Source organism: Anopheles coustani, chromosome 3 (genome assembly GCF_943734705.1).
Source record: "Anopheles coustani chromosome 3, idAnoCousDA_361_x.2, whole genome shotgun sequence".
NCBI lineage: Eukaryota > Metazoa > Arthropoda > Insecta > Diptera > Culicidae > Anopheles > Anopheles coustani.
The window spans coordinates 89113722-89119721 of record NC_071288.1 but is presented as its reverse complement, the minus strand read 5'-3'; the positions used below and the strand labels follow the sequence as shown (position 1 = coordinate 89119721).

Below are 6000 nucleotides of genomic sequence, written 5' to 3'. Positions count from 1 at the left end.
CTACCGGGAATATAATAGCAAAAGCGACATGGTATATTTATATAAAATTCGAAAACATGTTAAAGAAACGTGTTACTCAAACGTGACGTTCAAGTAAACCTTTGTAAAAACCGGAGGAAAGGAAAAATTAGTTTAAGGTAAAATTTGTGCATAATTTAAAATAAACCAAAAGTAAAATAATGAAAGCACAATCAGCACAAAAAAATACTTTGCTTTTACATTGCTTTAAATAGGGAAAGAATAGTTAGTTTAACATATTGTATGGCATAGAACTACTGGTTGAATATCGAAAACAACTATTAAATATATTAGTTGCACATTATTGCATAACATTTCCGCCTTTCAACATAGTTGTGCAACATGTAAGCACCAAAATGAAACGCTCCAAACCTAGGAAACATGACCATTCCACCTGTTTTACTCACTGTTTGTCGAAACGGACGTGAACGGGGGCGATGGTCAAGTGCCGGGCCGAGCAAAGAAAGGAAACGGAAGTCGAAACAGGAGGCATTACAGTCCTCCGGGCTGATGATTAAGTTGTTTGTACATTATGCTGTGTCGTTCCGTTTACCGGTGCCCGTTTTTCAACGAGGGTCCAATACTTGCTCCCCAGCCCGGTTCCCGTGCCACGGATGACGATTTCGTCGGACCGAAATTGGGGTTGTTTTTTTGTGCTTTGTTTTTCACTTTTTCCCTCTCAGTTTTGCAGTGTTGCTACGTTTTTTCATGTTTCTTCGGTCCAATTTTACTCCGTCCAATGATATCGTTAACATTTTCCGCTGCTTGTTTTTCGCTCCCGCGCCGTCCGTTTTGCCGTGCAACATGCTCTTTCATAGGTGAAGTTTCCGTAGTGCCTCCAAACACTCCCCCAACAAATCCCTCCTTTTCTCAGACCTCCAACTGTCTACCATAACCGTTTTCCGGCTTGTGACGCCCCGCAAACGACAATGGAATCGTTTCGCCAAGCGCGCCAACGAAATCGAGGAAAAATTGACAGAGAAAAATCGCCCAGCGTGTGACGGATGAGGAGGAAAGAAAAAAAAAGAGTAAGAGTGAAGTAATGGAAGGGCGAAAAAGAAAACAATCACCCACAAAACCATACCGCCAAAGGAAAGGAAAAACGAAGGATCATGCATGCCAAATAATCCGATGGCCGAGACGATGACGACGATAGGCCTTTGGCCCGGAGTGGGGATTTTGGCAGCGTGGTGGAAAACTCCGTACGATGCGGTCCATCTGCGTCCGGATGGATCTCGAGCAAGCGAGCCTCCTGCCCGTGCGGGGTCATAACCTCAAATCCGCTCTGATGGACGTGGGCTCGGGAAATCGGTTGTCGGGAAGGGGGAGGGAAATAATGCAAAGCTTGGTGGTCACGGTACGATCAAATCGTCTCCAGTTCAGTTGCTCACTTTCGAGTGGACCGGATATAAAGCCGGCCCCAAATAAGTACCCCGGGCCACCCAAATCACATCGCTTTGGCATCGGGCGGGAAAAGGCCCGGTTTCTTCCATCTTCCATTACGTAAGACCGTACGCGCTGGTTGTTTCTTATTTAGTATTTCTTGCCTTTTCCTCGGGATCGTTGTTTTTTTTTTGGTGTGCGTTTGATGATGTCGTTACTGGATGGTGGATTTTTTCCCATCGCCTACGCCGTCCTTCGCTGGAAGTTCTAACTCTTATCGTGATGGACCGGCACAGCATCCATTTTTCTCGGCCCGATTTCCGAAGATGCTTTCGCTCGTACTCGTTGTCGTCGTCGTCGTCTCTTTGTTTCGTGTTCGGTGCCGTGTTTGGTGCTGCTCTCTGCAGCCGAAGCGCTCTGCAGCGAAGGACGGCATCTCCTCCGTAGTTCTCGGCCGGCTCGGGGCTTTCCGCACCGTATGCGGATGTGGACCGTAATAAATCGCCCGGACTATTGAAATAAATGCAAACATGTTAAAACGGTGATTTACCGCGCGCGCACTCTCCCCGCACACAAGCGCACACATATCCAGGGCGAGCCGCTGTGTAAAAATCCCGGCCTCAAACCAGCAGCAGCGGAGACGGCTACGGCGGAAGACTTTGCCGGAGGCAACACCGACTGCCTTTCCCGTGGTGCTAGGTCAGGGACGCTGGAAGGGAACGAGCGAACGCACGAACACACACATATACTCGCGCAAACCCGGGTTGGACACCCGAGGAGCAATGGATGTACGGGATTCGGATTTGGTGTGCTTATTCGAACCCATTTCGTCCCAGCCGGAGCAATTGCGGAGATGTCCGAAAATCCTAGCACAGCCTGGAGCTACACGGGAGAGCGGGTGGGGGAGCGGAGGATCGTGTGTGAGAGGAGAGGAGCTTTGAGGGGGACCGCGAGTATCCCGAAGATGATTTCGAAGAGCGAGCGGGAGAAATACAGCGAAAGAGCATGGCGCATGCGTCACTCTGGAACTTCACTAGCAGGATCGTTTCGGAGGCTCGCAGGATGGTTAACCCTTCATTGTCATTGACACGTAACAGGCAGCTGTTTTAGTCGTTAATAATAAAATTGCAACGAAATTATTTCGAAGTCGAATTAGCAATTGTATTACCCCGGTATTAACCCAATTTTAAAAACCTGTACCATTTCTCAATCAAAATAAAAAATTAAAAATAGTACGTGTCGTGCTCTTGATACGGGTTATCATCATTTCTGCAGAGCATAGCATTCCTGATAGTGATAAGGATTTGTTTTTTCTCCATTGTTTTTCCTGATGATGATAAGAAATTGCTGGTAAGGTTTCCATTTTTCCAAGCTTCAAACTAGATTGTTCGAAAATTGATTACGAATGTATTATTCATCCTCTTCATATTTTACTCCATTTTAATAGCCAATTAATCTCCACTAACCTGTTTTTGTTACGACACAAACAATTGCATTACTCACCTAACTGTCTTAGTTGGTATTGTGTATTTTTTTATTTTGACCGAGAAATGCCACTATAACGTTGATACGGACAAAAAGCAGGCTAATAGGAAAAACAGAAGATGGAAGCAGTGTTTAATACTACTTTTATTTGTAAAGAACATTAATATCACATATAGGAATATCAAAGAAGTTTCTTCTGAAAAGTTCTTTTAACAAGTTTCTTTAAATCTCAATTTTTAACCAATTGTTGTCAGTAAAACAAACTTTTATTCTGAACGAAGTCATTGACAAAAACGATCCTTTCCGGTTGAATCGTGAATCGATAAAGGATAAGAATGTTAGATCAATCGTCAATTCTAAATGACTGTGTTTTGTGGGCAAAATTCTCGAGCAATTAAAATAACGATTTTTTTTATATCAAATAAGGGAAGGATATGACGAAGTTGAACTTAAATAGCACGTCGATAAACACAATTTAAAATACTTGTGTGAAGCTTTGTCCACTGTTCCACAACGATGAAAATTGTTCGTTATTTATCGAGTCGTTTGTTTCACGATTATTTATTTGGTAACGGTTAGGAATTTGTTGGAATGCAGGCTTCAGTATCTTTTGTACATACCTTTATTTGACCTTTATCTTGGATGATCAAATTATCCTCTCAAATACACTCTACGTACTTTATGTGCATGTGTCACTTTACGAACAGTTGTACTACTTTGGTTGAATAGACGGTACATTTAATTTAATTTTAATATCCTTTTAAGGGTTAACCTCCAGCAAGCCCCAATGCTTGTCGTGCATCCTCTGCGGAGAGCATCTGGGAGTGCTTGTTTTGATTTCTCTGGAGAGCGCCCAGCTGCCTCCGATGAGCGTGAGCGTGAGTGTGCGCGTTCGCCCGCCCGTACCCGCTCTCGCGTTTGGGGAGCGTGTTTAATTTCAAAAACCGCGGGCGAAACAAAGCCAGCAAACTGCTGCACGCTGCTCCCACGTACGCCTTGGAGTAACGCTGCCAGCTGGGAGAGAAATTCGCTGCTTCGCGTATTCCCAGCGAACGATGGGACTCTTCCCAACAACCAATATGGTCAATTGTAGAAAGCACAACACCTACACACACACACTCAGAGAGCTACACGCACTCCAGCGTTCAGCTCGTGCTGGTACGGTGGGGCACCAGGAATTTCTAGGACTCGCTTAGACGAGTGTTAGCATCCGAACCGAGCGCACTGTGTGTGACCGTGCAGCGTTCCGTCGTGTCTTCGTCTTCGTCGTAGCCGTCAGCAGTCTGACCGAGCGTGACTTCCTGTCGCCAGTCACCTTCCGCTTACGGGCCTTTTACGGGGGGGCTCCACACACAACAAAGAAGGATCCCGAGGCCAGGGTGCAACCTTCCGGGTTCCCACGGTACGCGTGATGTGGGTTTTTATGCCTGGAGGGGGAAAACAAACCGAAGGAAATTCGGAAGCAAACCAGAATTGTGACCACGGTGCTTGCATGCGGTCTTTTATTATTTTCACACGGTTCGTCGGGTGTATGTGCGTGTGAGTGTGTATGTGCTGATGAATTACGAAGAAAATGAAGGCAAAAATATGGGATAATAAAAGCTCCCGTGGAGAAAAGTAGGCGAGCTAGGAAGCAGCCGGAGAAAAAAGGCGAAGGAAAAACATAACAGCAGCGAGTGAACTTGACAAGCACAGGCACAACCGTGTGCCTTTTCGTGTCATTTCGCGGCTTGCGGCTTGAATTTCTGGTGTTCGCGTGTGTCTCCTCCACGCGCGCGTGTGTGTCTGTGTGTGTAAGTGTTTGTTTGTCCTTCAGTGCGACTGCATCGGAACCCGTTTTGTTGGCCGTCGCCTGCACCGAGCAACGACAACACAGCGGGCCTCGTGCGGCTGACGGCCGTCTGCTTCGTCGGGCAATTTTAAGCGGATTATCATCGAGGCAGCCCCGGAAAAGCCGACGTAATCGAGCGCACGATTTGCGTACGTACAATTAAGCACGTTACGGACGGACGGACAGACCGCCATCGGAGCGTTTCAGTGTGTTCGCGATCGTGTGAGTGTGTGTGTGTGTGTTGGCAGAACGAAGAAAATAAACCTCGAAGGATTGTGCACGGAACAACACAGTCCGAATTAAGCCCCGAGTTTCCGTCGAATGTGCCGGGTTTGCAAGGGACGTTCGAGGTGCACTGCTGTTTGCCTACCTTTAGGCGCAAAATTTAAAGCATTTAGTTACACATCGTGAAACCAAAGGAAAGGATCTAATTTTAAGCTGTTAATTGTTGTGGTTTTTCCACGAACTCTTTAAAGAGACTTCCATCAGTCTTGGCTCATACAGGAAAATCTCTGCCAACACGCAATAAACGGACTAAACCTTCTCGATGGCTGCGTACGTTTTGCCGAACACTTGAACAACCGGGCGCCTCCATCGTCGTATTACCGCTGTTTTGCTGTAACAGAGTGGTAGATTAAACCAAAAAAAAAGGGGACACATTTGGCCAAGAAGAATCGATCGCGTTTTCCTTGGGCACGATAGACTGTCATCGCCCATTTCGCCCAAGGTCTAGCGAGCGATTTGAGGAATTTGGAAAGTTCCCAACGCAAAACAAAAAGCGCCACTCGCACACACACACGCACGGCCGCCGTGTTTGGGAGGAAAAGCAGATTGGTGTGCAATGGTGGAAGATTCTTCCGGTGAAAAAAGTTGCCTAGGGTTGGGTGTGAATGTATGTGTGTGTGTGAGATTTTTCACGTGCGTAGCGGTAAAGGAATCTGAATAATTTACCCGCGGTATCTTCCTGCGAAGGACAACGATGTGCGTACGTGGTTGGGAAACTGTTGTAAAGTGTACGCAAATACGGAGCAAACCAACCATCAGCTCGTCAGCGATCATTTCCATCTGCTCCTCTTCCCCCCCGCCATTCCCCAGTGCGCCAGTGGAAAAGTTTTTTGCGAACGGTGTCGACGAGGTCGGTGAAGTGAGCCAAATAAACGCACGGAATACGAAATCAATCGGTGCCTCCGGGGGAAGGTGTTCGGAGAGTTTCCTGCAAACGAAAAGAAAAACGGCTAGGCGCACGGGACCAGATCTCTCCACTCCCCCGGTCGGTAGGTTGC

The 6000-nt window shown here is 46.8% G+C and overlaps 1 protein-coding gene across 5 annotated transcripts in view; it reads left to right on the top strand.

Annotated features, from left to right (window-relative positions):
* The first annotated feature begins 4116 nt into the window (after positions 1 to 4116).
* Positions 4117 to 6000, top strand: part of LOC131262583 (zwei Ig domain protein zig-8-like) — a 45996-nt gene continuing 44112 nt past the window's right edge. Inside the window, exon 1 of one of the 5 annotated variants that reach the window (XM_058264663.1) lies at positions 4117 to 4288. The gene's annotated coding sequence lies outside the window, so the exon portion shown is untranslated. Of the gene's footprint in view, positions 4289 to 4338; positions 4405 to 4547; positions 4678 to 5005; positions 5068 to 5682; positions 5862 to 6000 lie in introns of those variants that run through there. The other 4 variants (XM_058264970.1, XM_058264815.1, XM_058264739.1 and 1 more) reach the window with 4 other exon arrangements.